General features: G+C 41.1%; 1 non-coding gene across 1 annotated transcript; it reads left to right on the forward strand.

Moving 5' to 3' along the window:
- The first annotated feature begins 12,857 nt into the window (after window positions 1–12,857).
- On the forward strand, window positions 12,858–12,964 carry LOC131182646 (small nucleolar RNA R71). The gene has a single exon (XR_009150908.1). It is a non-coding gene; the product is annotated as a small nucleolar RNA R71 (small nucleolar RNA).
- Window positions 12,965–15,000: the final 2,036 nt, after the last annotated feature.

The raw sequence follows: 15,000 nt of genomic DNA on the forward strand, positions 1-15,000 counted from the left end.
GAGTCTGAATGTGGAGTGCCTGGTGAATCAGACCATGGTTTGGGAAAAGGTCCAGCGTGCAGGTAAGGAGATCGGGAAGAAAAATCAGGAATTGGCTTCCTCCGATCCCAACTCTCATCCGCGGGATTATATATCTCAAGTCGAGGGACGGGCAAAGTTCCATGAAGACAGCTGGCGAACAGAATCGATTTTGGCCGAGAGGGACCGTGCTCTTGGGAAGTCCAGCGCTTCACGCCAACGGCCGCCAGTCGCCCAACTCATCGAGGAGCTTAAGGAGAAAGACGAGGAGCTTAAGGCGAAGGATGAGGAGCTTAAAGAGAAGGATGAAGAGATGGTGACAGTGGATAGCCGAGCTTATGTGAATTCTCACAAGGACCTCTTGGCCGAACCTAAGCGCTACTCAAGAGGACTTCTCTGGATGGCCGACTGCCCCGAGGCGACGATGAGGACAGTGGGGAGGAAGTCGAAGGTGAGAGAGAGTGAGCAGAATGTAAATCAGGCTGGGGGTGATCCCCCAGCCGAATAACTTGTACAAATTATGAAATGAAATGGAATGCCTCTTTGTTCAATGAAGGGTTGTGATCGGAAAATTTTAAACCATTGTTTGTCTGAGTATTTGATTGCATGAGCACAGCAAGACAAAAATGCAAATTATTAATCTAAGTATAAGAGATCGGAAAGCACAATAAACATTAGATCGGTGGGGAAGAAATGCTGAACGGGACTTGATTAAAATTGAAAATTTAACTTGAAAACTTAAGATCGGAACCCTCATTAAACCGACCCAAAACCTTAGCTCTTAATCTTCCGAAAAGGAGATCGGCACTAAAACTGGTAAGAAAAGATCTAATGCTAGTTCACTTCATTTATCAACAGAGATCAGGGATATACCCGAGAGATCGGTAAATGATTTGAGAGATCGGCAGGGCTTTAACGAATGTTAGGACTTAGCATTGATTCAATTCCTTTTAAGGAGAGTTCGGAAATATGGTCATCTGGTAAAGAAAAATGAAGAGAAGTCGGAAATGTCATTTGGCTGGCCCAGGGAGACCTAGTGCTGGGGATCGGTTTCAAAGTCTTGTTGATTTTGGGGATCGGCCAAAATATGGTGTCGACAGCTGCCCCTCTTTACATAATTTCTATTAAAGGAAAGAAATTCCCGTGTAGGAATTATGTAAAGATTCAGACTCATATTTTGGACGATTAAGTGTTTGAAATTAGGGAACTAATGACTTAGAAATTGTTAACAGAAGTCGAAGTACCAGAAAATTAAAATCAACTTAGATCAAGGAACCAGAGGTTGATAACAGGAAATTTAAATTGCATGAAATTAAAATCAACTTAGATCAAGGAACCAGAGGTTGATGACAGAAATTTAAAATGAAAATAAAATCAACTTAGATCAAGGAACCAGAGGTTGATAACAGAAATTTAAATTAAAATCAACTTAGATCAAGGAACCAGAGGTTGATAACAGAAATTTAAATTGCATGAAATTAAAATCAACTTAGATCAAGGAACCAGAGGTTGATGACAGAAATTTAAAATGAAATTAAAATCAACTTAGATCAAGGAACCAGAGGTTGATAACAGAAATTTAAATTGCATGAAATTAAAATCAACTTAGATCAAGGAACCAGAGGTTGATAGCAGGAAATGTAAATTGCATGAAATTAAAACCAGATGATGTAGATTGCATGAAATTAAAATCAACTTAGATCAAGGAACCAGAGGTTGATAGCTGGAATTTAAATTGCGTGAAATTAAAATCAACTTAGATCAAGGAACCAGAGGTTGATAGCAGGAAATGTAAATTGCAGGAAATTAAAATCAACTTAGATCAAGGAACCAGAGGTTGATGGTGGAAATGTGAATTGCAAGAAATTTAAATCAACTTAGATCAAGGAACCAGAGGTTGATGACAGAAAATTTAAATTGCATGAAATTAAAATCAACTTAGATCAAGGAACCAGAGGTTGATAGCAGAAATGTAAATTGCAGGAAATTAAAATCAACTTAGATCAAGGAACCAGAGGTTGATGGTGGAAATGTGAATTGCAAGAAATTAAAATCAACTTAGATCAAGGAACCAGAGGTTGATGGTGGAAATGTGAATTGCATGAAATTAAAATCAACTTAGATCAAGGAACCAGAGGTTGATAGCAGGAATTTAAATTGCATGAAATTAAAATCAACTTAGATCAAGGAACCAGAGGTTGATAGCAGGAAATGTAAATTGCATGAAATTAAAACCAGATGATGTAGATTGCATGAAATTAAAATCAACTTAGATCAAGGAACCAGAGGTTGATAGCTGGAATTTAAATTGCGTGAAATTAAAATCAACTTAGATCAAGGAACCAGAGGTTGATAGCAGGAAATGTAAATTGCAGGAAATTAAAATCAACTTACAAGGCAAGTCTAACCCTGACGCATGAAGTTCTTTCCCTGACGAAGTGTACTTAACAAGATACCGAAGGCCGATGATTAATGGAAAAGGAGTTGCAAGACTTGGCCCATGACCATCAAGGCTTCAAATGCCCCTCTTCTGTTCCCGATTTTCTTCTTATTTTATGGAAAGCGCCCTTGCGAATTTTCACTTTCCTTACGTCTATTTGACTAGAAGCGCCCTTCCGGGTTTTCACCCCTTTTTTTTTTTTTTTTTTTTTTTTGATAACTCACTTTTTCAGGATGCCCTTTCGGGTTTTCATCCTTCACTCATTTTGCAGTAGGCGCCCTCTCAGGTTTTCACCCTTTTTCACACATTTTGCTAGGAGCGCCCTTTCGGGTTTTCACTCCTAAATTTTTTTTTTTTTTTTTTTTTTTTTTTTTCCCAACTTCCCATATCAATAGGTTGTGTTCACTGCTTAGTCATTCCCTATAATTCTCAATGCAATGTATATAAAGTTACCTGTGTTTAAATTCTTAACTCACAATAAAGCATTAACAAGTTAACAGCGCATGTTCCAAGGTAAATGGGCTAATGGAATATGAGAAAAATATGGTTTTTAATAGCAAAGAATAAGAATATGAATTTGGAAGAAAGAGAAATCTCACGAATTCCTTCATTAACTTTTCTAGACCCTTTACTGCCCCAAATACTAATAGTTTGAGAAGAATCCTTGTGCCATGGTCACTTGCTACCTTTTGACTCCATTTTACGTTCTCAATAAGGTTTCATGTTGCTAGGCGCATCCTTTGAGATTTTCAATCCCGATAACTCACTTTTTCAGGATGCCCTCTCGAGTTTTCATCCTTCACTCATTTTGCAGAAGGCGCCTTCTCAGGTTTTCACCCTCTTTCACACATTTTGCTAGGAGCGCCCTTTCGGGTTTTCACTCCTACATTTTTTTTTTAAGTTCAAGTCCCACATTTTGTAGTATTTTCCTTCGATATAAGATCTCTTGGTTGGAGCTCCCGAGATTGTTCATTCTTATTCAAGCGCCCTGGCCTTTCTTCTTTGGTATATCGTCCATGGTAGATTTCGAATCTTGTTTTGACCTATTCGATTTCATCTAGCTCTGTTCTCCATTAAGATTCACAGCGAAGGAATTTCCATCTTGATTGGCAAAACTGCTTGCATATACAGAGTTGCCCTAATCAGTCATCTTTTCGATCATTCATTTGAGATTCTTGTTTACAATTTCCATGGCTTTGTTCATTTGGGGCCGATAAGGTGATGAATTAAGATGAATCACCCCGGAGGCTTCCAATGACATCGATCCCCCGCATTGCAATCGATCATGGGACGTTTATCCAGCCAGCGTATGTACAGCACTTGTGACATTTTCAAACATATTCAATATAGTTTCTCCTTCCAAAGTAATCTAATAGTATCTCTGTCGTAAGATTTTCTTAGCCATCATGTGTTCGTTAGCTTGCGTGGCATAGTTCCCCTTCATCAGAATCACTAGTATTAATGGCAATTATTGGTACTTCAAAGTTAACTTAATGAATATCATAGTTGATTGAATCATTATGTATTGGTTGATTATTATTCTTGAAGAAAATGGAAATGGGGCGGTTACAAGAGGAGAATTAAGTGGTTTTATTAAGCAAAGAAAAGGCTAAACAAAAGAAGTAATCGGATATGAAAATTTGGAAAAATGCGCTATTAACTTACTAATACTTAATCATGAGAGAAGGTCCATTCACAATTCACTTGACACCATGGACAAAGTAGTCAAGTGTTGGTAACCAAATATTCATTACTCAGAGAAAAGTATAAGGATATCCTTTGCCCCCCAAGTATCAAGCTCTTGATTTCCTTTTATTTGCACAATCAGCATTTCTGGTTCCAACGCATCCCCTATGCATTCTTTCATGTGCACATTCTCTTTTACCAGTTTCGTGGTTAGGCAACATTAGGAATTGCACTTTCACTTTCCATCTCCAACCACCCATTTCTGATAAGGGACTGTACTTTACCTTTGAAAGCTCCACAATTGTGTGTTGAGTGACCAATTGCCCCCCCTATAGTAGTCACAATGAGCATTTGGATCACACCTCATTGGATATGGGGATTGTAAAAGGTCAAGTGGTATGGGGGCTATCTGGTTTATGCTTAAAAGGTAGCAATAAATCTCGCTCAAAGGTATAGGCAGTGGTGGGTCGGGATTGGGGAGTGGGTGATTTAGATGAACTAGTTTGTTTGAGTCGGCAGATGTGAAGTGTAAGCAATTGGTTATGGGACCTATTGCGGTTGGGATAAGAAGAACTTGTGGTGGAAAATTGGCTACCATTAGGTTTTGGGAAGGAAATCGAGAACGGTAGGTGTTTTGTGGGGGGCATGGTTGATCACATTGTGCACCTCCCCTAGTCTCAAATTTGCCTCAATTCTCTCCCCAGTCTGTATAATGTTAGCAAAGTTGTTGGAAGTGTTCCCGATCATCAAATAGAAATAAGGAGCTTTCAAGGTCTCAATGAAGAGAGAGCAAAGCTCATTGTCAATAATTGGAGGGTATATCTCCGCTGCTTTCTCTCTCCATCTCTGAGCATATTCTTTGAAGCTTTCCCTGTCCCTCTGCACCAAGTTTTGGAGATCTCTCCTTGTGAGGGCCACGTCGCAGTTGAATTTGTATTGCTTCAAGAAGGTATCAGCCAAATCTTTCCAGGAGCGCAGCTTGCTCCTGTCCAATTGTATGCACCATCTCAGAGCTGCTCCGGAGAGGCTCTCGTGAAAGAAGTGAATGAGAAGCCTGTCATCTTCTGTTAGGGCACACATTTTGGCAATATAGGTTGCCAAGTGAATGCGAGGGTCTGAATTCCCAGTATACTTATCGAAATCAGGGACCTTGAATTTGGGTGGCACCACCACATCCGGTACTAATCTTAATGATGCCACGTCAACCGAGCCATACATATTCAAGCCCTCTATAGCTCTCAATCTCTCTTCCAAGCGCATGACTTCTCATTTTCTCCCATCTTACTTTCTCCTCCCGATGTGTGAGATACTCCCAACCGGGAAATGAGGCGGAATGAATTGGAGGTTCGGGACCGAAAGGGATGGTTCGGCATTCGGGATGGCTGGATAATAAGAGAAAGGAGGTTCATTATTTAGTGGAACCGGATTGACAGTGACCGTCGGATCCGGTATTGATGGCTGGAAAGTGAAAGAGGTTGAAGCGTAGTGAGAATCAACCGTTGTAGGAGGTGGGGGAGGTAATGGTAGGTTAAGGTCTGAAGCTGGCTTATTTTGGGACATCTCCCTCATCAGCTTCACAAGTTCTGAAACTTGGTCTTTTATTTCAGACACTTGCCCCTGTAGGTTCTGTACTTGTTCCTGGTCTTCCATTATCTTCTTTGTCCGGGATCTTGTTAAGTACACTCGCTGGGGTTGAATCGCGTGCTTGGTCAGACTTGCCTTGTTCGAAGCAATGTTGTTTTTCTGTGAGGAAGTAAAAAAAACTTTTAATAAATTTTGGATTTCGTAAAAACTAAAGGTCCTGGTTCGGACGAAGGATACTGTGGCATCTAGGAGCCAAAATGGAGTCTGGAGAAGGATAATTGCATCAATTTTATCATGGCATTGTTCGATAGTCTGACGGTGAATGACTGGATTGAACACGCCTCTATAGTACTTGTCCATATGGCGCTTCCAACTTTTCGCATAACCCTAACGAGGGAGTACCTACGTGACACTCACTATCCATTCACAATTTTGCTAAACCATGGCCCGAACCGCCTCATAGGTTCAACAATGGTTTAGCATTCTGTTATGGTCTAAGAACTTCTTCTGCCAACTGACTCGAGAATGCCATGTTAAAAATGATGCTTGTCTTTCATAGACCTTAATTTAGTGATGTCTGCAGGAAAAACTTATTAGCGGGATAGATTCAGGTAATCTTGGATTATATTGTTGGCAGAGTGGTACCTACACATTTATCAAAGTAGGAAAATGTGCAGGTTTTCTTAACAACATGATTCAAGATTACCCTTAAAAGTAAGAACAAAGTAAAATAAACAGAATAGGGTAAGAGTAAGTATGCCCCTTTTGTCCTAGCATAGGGAGACTCCTGATACCGGATGAGTGCTACCTAATTGGATAGTTCTATCTTATAAGGTAGCTTACTACGGCTTTCAGCTATTGTGATAGTTTAGCTCAAGGTCTAACTTTCTAAAAGCCACAGGTTCCCAAATTGCCTCATCAGAACAAGAGAGCCCCATTCTATAACCATGATATTGTCGGAAAATTCCACGGGTATCACGGTAAATAGAACAGTTTCAATTTGAGCGAAGCCTTCACGGATACTAACGGGTAAAACCCACTGCACGCTACATGACCCCTCCTACTTTCCTAAAAGGGTAAGAAAGCCCGGGTTAGGACCAGTGTGTGAGGACATTGTGTGTTTGTTCAGTGTTTGAAGTGTCACATTTTACCTCTTCCCTATTCCGGTGTATTTTATTTTTCAATTTTTTTCCTTTTTTTTTCCTTTTGAAATGAAGAAACCGTAAGAGATAGAACAGGCAAAACAAAATAGTTAGCAGTAATAATAATTAACATATAAGACATCGCCGAGTGAGCCCATCTAACTATAATTTGATCAGACAAAATTAAATCTACTTTTGGACCACTAGACCGGGTATAATCCCCAGTGGAGTCGCCAAGCTGTCGCAATAGATTTTGCGGTCGCCTGGACGATCACTCACCGAAGTGGGAAAAAGTGAGGAGTCGCCAGCTTAGTTTTGATGGAAACTAAAGAAAACCTTTTGAGAAGTTAAATTAAAAATGAAACCACTTCAAAACAGAGATTCTAAGTTCGGGGTCCGTAAACGGGTGGGGAAGGTGTTAGGCACCCCACCTCGTCCCTTAATAAGGGTAAGTAGATTTAATTCTGCATTCTTTATAAATTAGTTAGGAGGGTTTGGACGGCAATGTTAATCCTTTTAGTAAAAGGAATATTTGATTTTTCACTAAATTTGGATCACCCAGATACATAAGTAAATGAGACAACCTTAGTGAACGGGTGTGAGAATCGGATAAGAACTCTCCTCCGATCTCTTTTAAGTTGTTTATTAAAATTTTGAGGGGAGACCGGATAAGAACCCTCCTCCGATCTCTTTTAGAGTTATTTATTAATGTTTTGAGTTGAGACCGGATAAGAACTCTCCTCCGATCCCTATTTAATGTTTATTAAAATTTTGAAGGGAGACCGGATAAGGACTCTCTTCCGATCTCTTTCAGATTAACAGGAGCCTGGAAGGGATTTCTCCGATTTCCCGGATTTTTAATTTCAACTACATGGCATAAGAGCCTAAAGCTAAGGATTCTGGCGTTCTAAGATGCTGGGGATAAGGCTTCTCGATACCTTTTGACTAGATAGAGGAAACTAAACTTGATTTACCGACCTTCCATGCGTTCATTTTACCAATATCTATTAATGACCGATCTACTCTGTTTCGTTTACTTTGGTCTTATTCCACTTTATGACATCTTTGTCGAATTGCTGTTTACGTCGGCCTAATAGTTTGGCTATCTTCCGGACGTGTTATTCATGTTCTCTCTTTTAAAAGAGACCCTTGAGTTGCAGTTACCTACGTTTACCCAACCACTTACATACTACTAGGAGTTAGAAAACTTGCTTTCAAAAAAAGATGAAGATTAATAAAAATGAACTGATCACTAAATAGATGATTTGGGAGTGTCATTCTTTGGGGATCGTTTGTGCAAAAATAATCTTGAAGAAAGTTGCAGATGTAAGAAGAACACAGGAAAATGCGGAAAGTAAATGCAGACACTCGATAAAACAGTGGTATGAGCTCTTACAGTAACATTCTTTGGGGATCGTTTGTGCAAAAGTAGAAAGTCACAGATGTGCGAAGAACAAAGAAAATGCAGAAAGTAAATGTAAGCACTTAATAAAACAGTAGTATGAGCTCTTACCTGTAAGGAGCCAAATCTACTAAAATAACTATGGGGTGTCAAATAGTGATAAGGCAAGGATTGATTGGCCTGAGGGGTGGTGTTCCTCGTGAACTGGAGGGTGCTTAGCTAAAATGCGACCAGATCAAGATGAAAAGAACCGAGTGGAATGAAGTTGAGCTTGGACAATGAAAACAGAGATGATAAAAGGCAGAAAGTGAGAGTGTGACCAGATAATGAACAAACTGGAAATGTAGAGTTCCAGTATTCAGAATCTTTTCAAGAAAAACACTTCAGAAAACTAGTTTCAAAAGTCTTTTTGATCGACACTTCTAAGTAGCAGAGTAGCAAACTAAATGAAATTTCAGACTTCCTCTGCTATAATAACAGCCTTTTGTCTATTTTTTGCCCGTCCGTTGAACAGTTTTTATGCAGGTATTTATAGGAATCGGGTGCTCTTCGTGAAGGGTCAGGATTTATTTGAGGGAGATGGAGGGTCGAGATCTCGAAGGACATGATCGGAGGTTCAGGAATTAAAGAGAATCAAAATGAATGGTTGAGATCACTCTTCATAATATTTGTCCTTTTCTTCTTTCCATCTGACGGTCCCAAATTTCCTTGTCCGGAACGATCCGAGGGCTAAGAGCGAAAGACGCTGGTATTGTCGTCTTCTCTCTTGATCTAAGGGTTCCGGGTTTGTCCTTACAAGTGGGATCAACGGTGGAGATTGGGATGTACAGGACTGTCATGACATACCCTGGCACCTGTCAGCATTGCGGGCGATTCTTAGGCGTGCGGTGGAGATCTCGTCTGCAACGCCTTAACTACCTCGGCTCTGATTCTGACGACGGTTATTGGAATTTGTCTTATTCTTTTTGCCTACCGATCCCTCCTCTTTCTGATCTCTTTCACATGTTCTTTCCGACCTTTCATGCTGGTCTCCCACCTTCCGATCTACTATTCCGATCTTTTCCCTTCTTCAGGTCCGGTCTTGGTCAAAGTATTAATTGTCCCTCGATTCCCGAAGCGTTAAGCCGTTTTACCTTCGACAATAAATGCTCATTTTCCCCTATATATACTCCTGTCGACAGAGACATTTCTTTCATCTGATTTTCCTCTCTTCCTTTCTTACTTTCCCTGTTCTAGCTGCTCCGGTGGAAGTTCTGGCTATAACTGTGGCTTTGATCTTTTTCCGATGGACTTCTTTACTCACCGACTGAAAATTCACGATCCCGGTGATCGAATGACCTTAACTGACGATGGTGAGAGGACTGGATTTGACCGATCTGTATTGCGGACCTCGGTTGTATCGATCTCGAGTCGCTCAACTGAGTTCATTCGGCTTTTCATCGCATTGGGTGTTCCGACAGCGGGTCGGTTTCGAGTGGTAACATCGGTGACGATGTCTCTCATCTTCATGGGAGTCATAGTCACCCCATCTGAGCTGTACATCTATCCGATGTCAATAGCCGGTCTCCTGATCGAACACCTTGGGATGTTCGAGAGACGTGTCAGAACAGCTGGCGGCCCACGTTAACCGATGGACTGCATGGAACTTCGTGAGCATTTAATGCTCGGACTAGTATAAATAGGGGTAAGGGGCTAGCCAGTTCTCTCATTCCGTTTTCAGCTTCTTTGCTTTCAACTTCGAAGTTCTCTCATTTTCCCCAGTTCTTCCGACGCCGATCAGACTCCGGTAAGGGCTTTGATCCTCTTTTTAATTTAAATTCTTTGTTTCTTTTGAAAATGAACGGTGCCGAAGGTCAGAGAGCGGCGAGCCCTCCTTCGATTCAGTTCTCGTGGTCATCGTCTGATGAAGAAGAGGCAGTCGGGCCAAGCGTTCAACAAGAACCTCCCAGGGCCTCCGCTCCAACTCGGGGGCGGGTCATACCATCGAGGCTCGCACCTTCTTCAGGGAGAGAGACTCTCCCTATAGACGAGCTACCGTCGGTTCTTCGAGAATCCGATCTGCAATCGTTCAGCCAAGAATATAATATTCGGCCTGATTCGTACGAGCTAATCAAGTGCCACGGCGATCTTCGTGTCGATCACTCCTTTGAAGAGAATGACATGGTTATGGTGTACGAGGAACAGTTAAAGGCCGGTCTGAGGTTCCCTCTAGACGATTTCTACAAGGAGGTCTTAAAACTTCACCGAGCATGCATTGTTCAAATTCACCCAAACTCGTGGCGGATCTTGGTAGCCTTCCGAGGTCTATGCCGTGCTAAGGGAATCAGTCCTACGGCTAAGGTGTTCGCCGAGCTGCACAGACTAACTTGCCGAAAGGATGACGAAAACTGGTTCTTTCAGGCGAAGCCTAATTGCGGGCTCTTTTCCGATTTGCCCTCATCCCTTAAGAATTGGAAGAACCGTTTCTTCATTCTGAGGAGCAAAGATCCGAGCTGCTTTGAGGACTTCCCTCGTAGCTGGTGGTACCAGGGGCCCTTGCTTCCGAGGCACATTACCCTGAGTCAGGAGGAAAGTTTAATAGTGATGGATCTGAAGAGTCAGGCCGCCACTCAAAAGTATTCTTGTTTGGATGCGGTGACTGCCGAGCTGCACCATTGGACTATTCAATTGCTCACTGGCCAAGACCGCGAACTTCCGCTCTCTGACCTCGGCATTGGTATTTTCTATATCTCGGTTCTCACGACCTTAGCGATCTCACTAACCTTTTCTTTGTGCAGGTATGGCGGGTGGTGAGGGTTCTAGGAAGCAGAAGAAGGAAAGAGAGATCTCCCGGAAGATAAAGGAGATGAAGCGTTCAAACGACTTCAAACACCGGCCATGAGCACGGGAGATACAAAGAGACCGCCTCAACCTTCGGTCCGCCGACCTCGAAGTCTGTCCGATCTCCTCCTAGAACGGAAGAGCGACCTCCGACTCTTTCGCTTGTCCCAAGCACGGAAAGGGGCCTTCTCAATCTTCCGGGAGGACCTCCTCTCGTGGCGCCTGAAGTTAATGGAGTCTTTGAAGAATAACCGACTGCAGGAGAACCCGGTTTTGCCCAAGTCTTGGGGTCCTCCATCTTTCTTCGGGAGGATCGGGACAGCTATCCTCGGCAGCCTTGATGACATCTTGACTCACTCCATGAGTCCGAATGTGGAGTGCACGTGAATCGGACCATGGTTTGGGAAAAGGTCCAGTGCTGGGTAAGGAGATCGAGAAGAAAAATCAGGAATTGGCTTCCTCCGATCCCAACTCTCATCCGCCGGGATTATATATCTCAAGTCGAGGGACGGGCAAAGTTCCATGAAGACAGTGGCCGAACAGAATCGATTTTTGGTGAGAGGACCGTGCTCTTGGGAAGTCCAGCGCTTCACGCCAACGAAGGCTGCTCAGGTCGCCCAACTCATCGAGGAGCTTAAGGAGAAAGACGAGGAGCTTAAGGCGAAGGATGAGGAGCTTAAAGAGAAGGATGAAGAGATGGTGACAGGGATAGCCGGAGCTTATGTGAATGCTCACAAGGACCTCTTGGCCGAACTCGAGCGCTACTCAAGAGGACTTCTCTGGATGGCCGACTGGCTCTGAGGCGACGATGAGGACAGTGGGGAGGAAGCCAAGGTGAGAGAGAGTGAGCAGAATGTAAATCAGGCTGGGGGTGATCCCCCAGCCGAATAACTTGTACAAATTATGAAATGAAATGGAATGCCTCTTTGTTCAATGAAGGGTTGTGATCGGAAAATTTTAAACCATTGTTTGTCTGAGTATTTGATTGCATGAGCACAGCAAGACAAAAATGCAAATTATTAATCTAAGTATAAGAGATCGGAAAGCACAATAAACATTAGATCGGTGGGGAAGAAATGCTGAACGGGACTTGATTAAAATTGAAAATTTAACTTGAAAACTTAAGATCGGAACCCTCATTAAACCGACCCAAAACCTTAGCTCTTAATCTTCCGAAAAGGAGATCGGCACTAAAACTGGTAAGAAAAGATCTAATGCTAGTTCACTTCATTTATCAACAGAGATCAGGGATATACCCGAGAGATCGGTAAATGATTTGAGAGATCGGCAGGGCTTTAACGAATGTTAGGACTTAGCATTGATTCAATTCCTTTTAAGGAGAGTTCGGAAATATGGTCATCTGGTAAAGAAAAATGAAGAGAAGTCGGAAATGTCATTTGGCTGGCCCAGGGAGACCTAGTGCTGGGGATTGGTTTCAAAGTCTTGTTGATTTTGGGGATCGGCCAAAATATGGTGTCGACATGTACCAACTGCGTTGGCTTGCATTTTTTCGAGTTTCTTTGTGAGTTGATCAAACTGGGCATTTATCATGCTCAGGGCATCTACTTCCAGGACTTCTGCAGTTCTTCTTGCATTTCCTCTTTCGGTTGACCACTCATAGTTATGGTATGCAACCCTTTCTAGGAGTTCAAGTGCTTGTGGCACTGTTTTCTCCATTAGATCACCCTCTGTAGCTGAATCAACTGTGCTCCTTATAGAGGGTAGTAATCCATTATAGAAATTTTACATCAATAGCCAATCTTCTATGCCATGGTGTGGACATTCCCTCTGTAGGTCTTTATATCGTTCCCATGTGTCATAGAGTAATTCTCCCTCTTTTTGTCTAAAGGTGTTGAGCTCAAGTCTTAGCTTTGCAGTCTTTGCAGTTGGAAATACCTTGCTAGAAAAGCTTGAGAGAGGTTTTCCCAGGTAGTGAATGTTCCAATCGGTTGAGAAAGTAACCACTTCCTTGCCATGTCTCGAAGGGAGAATGGGAATGCTCTGAGTCTTATTGCTTAATCAGACACTCCATTCATCTTGAATGTATCACATAAGGCAAGAAAACACTAGAGGTAGTAGTGTGGGTCCTCTGTTGGTGAACCTGCAAACTGGGTTTGTTGAATCATTTGGAGTCATGCTAGTTTTAATTCAAAGTTGTTGGCTTCAACTGTGGGTCTAGTGACACTAGGCTGAAATCCTTGGACAGATGGAGCTCCGTAATCTCTCAAGAGTCTTGGTCTATCATTATTATCGGCCATGGTTGGGATTTCGGGATCTCCTTGACCGTGCTCTTGATGTTTCCTTTACTTTCTGATGGCTTTCAGAGTTCTGTCTATTTCTAAATCACAGTCCAAAATTTTTTCTGGCTTTGTTCCGGTCATATACCAAATCGGCTACCTGAGAGAAAAGAAAAGAAATTCAACCAGTAAAATAAAATTAAATAATAAATATAATTGCCAAAATAAGCTAAATCGCCTATCGCTTGATATTATTAAAAATAAAATTCCCTGGCAACGGCGCCAAAAACTTGTTTCGCTATTTTGCAATTACCGCAAGTGCACGTATCGCTAACAAGTAATAAAGTGATAAGTAGAGTATCGTTCCCACAAGGAATTTTGTTTAGCAAGTACCAATCTACACATAAATATTGACTATCTAGGCTATCGAATACTTAGGGAATGAAGTTTATTAACTTTAAACACTAAAATGGTAAACTTAAAACGAAATGATTTATTTGAAGCAATTTTGAAATTAAGATTTCACACTTGAATCATACTAGGGATGTTATCTCATTTATTTACTGAATTGAGGATCGTTTTCCTTGATGGAAATCAGTCTTAAGCTATCCTAGATCCTCTCTCAAGGCATCTAGGGTGTATTCTAATTAACTCAAACCCTACTTTCGTGGTGATCAAATCAATTAAAATCCTTTAAAACCTTTGATCAATTTTTAGGTTTCACAAAGGTATCAGCCTATGTCTAGGTCAAAATTCCTAGGTTTAAGATCTCGATTTTCTAATGTTAATCTTCACCTTTTAGTTCTTCAATTAACATCTATAATCATAACTAAGTGGGTACCAACACATAGCATGCATTAAGATTACAAGAAATTAAATCAAGAAACGAATCTCAAATCCAATAAATAAAACTCAGTGTTCATCCATAATAGTAATTACAAGAGCTACTCTGTAACACCCCTCACCCGACTACAGTGTAGCCGAGCAAGGCGTGCTACACGGTATGTCGGAGCACTTGATCTTATCTGTTACAGTTCTTAATTTACTTGTTCAAAAACTTTATTTAAGGTTTAGGCTATTTTTACTTTTTATCAAAATCTAACTAATTTAGAAATTTCAAAAATTTTAACGATAATCCGGCAACGTGCCGACTGTAATTTGGACTAACAGTTCTTCTGAACCTGCCAAAAACAATTTCAATATATACTCAATTTCTCAAACTTAATAGTCTCAAAAATTTTTGAACATAATGTATCTCAATACAGTGTCCAGATTCCTCAGATATCTCATCAGATTTTCAACATCTCAATATTCACAAGTACAATCTCATTATAACTCAAATTCAATTCACATATTAAAATACTTACTTTGAGTAGCTTTCATAATTCATAGGTTAATTACATGAGTTTATTTTGTACAAGATATACAAATAATTTACAATGTGTTAGGAATGAACAATATACATAACATGTATAAAATGAGCCCTATCTACATGCATTGCTGAGGAGGTGACAATCTTGAACTCTTCTGACACTTCTGTAGATCTGGACTCCAAAAATCTCAGTTGACAGTCTACTGGTTTTACCTTCAGTACCTACGTGAGGAAACAATTCCATCGCGCTAAGCATTTCTGCTTAGTGGTGCAATAGTATAACAAGAAATAATATATAC

Source organism: Hevea brasiliensis, chromosome 8 (genome assembly GCF_030052815.1).
Source record: "Hevea brasiliensis isolate MT/VB/25A 57/8 chromosome 8, ASM3005281v1, whole genome shotgun sequence".
In the NCBI taxonomy this organism is placed as follows: domain Eukaryota; kingdom Viridiplantae; phylum Streptophyta; class Magnoliopsida; order Malpighiales; family Euphorbiaceae; genus Hevea; species Hevea brasiliensis.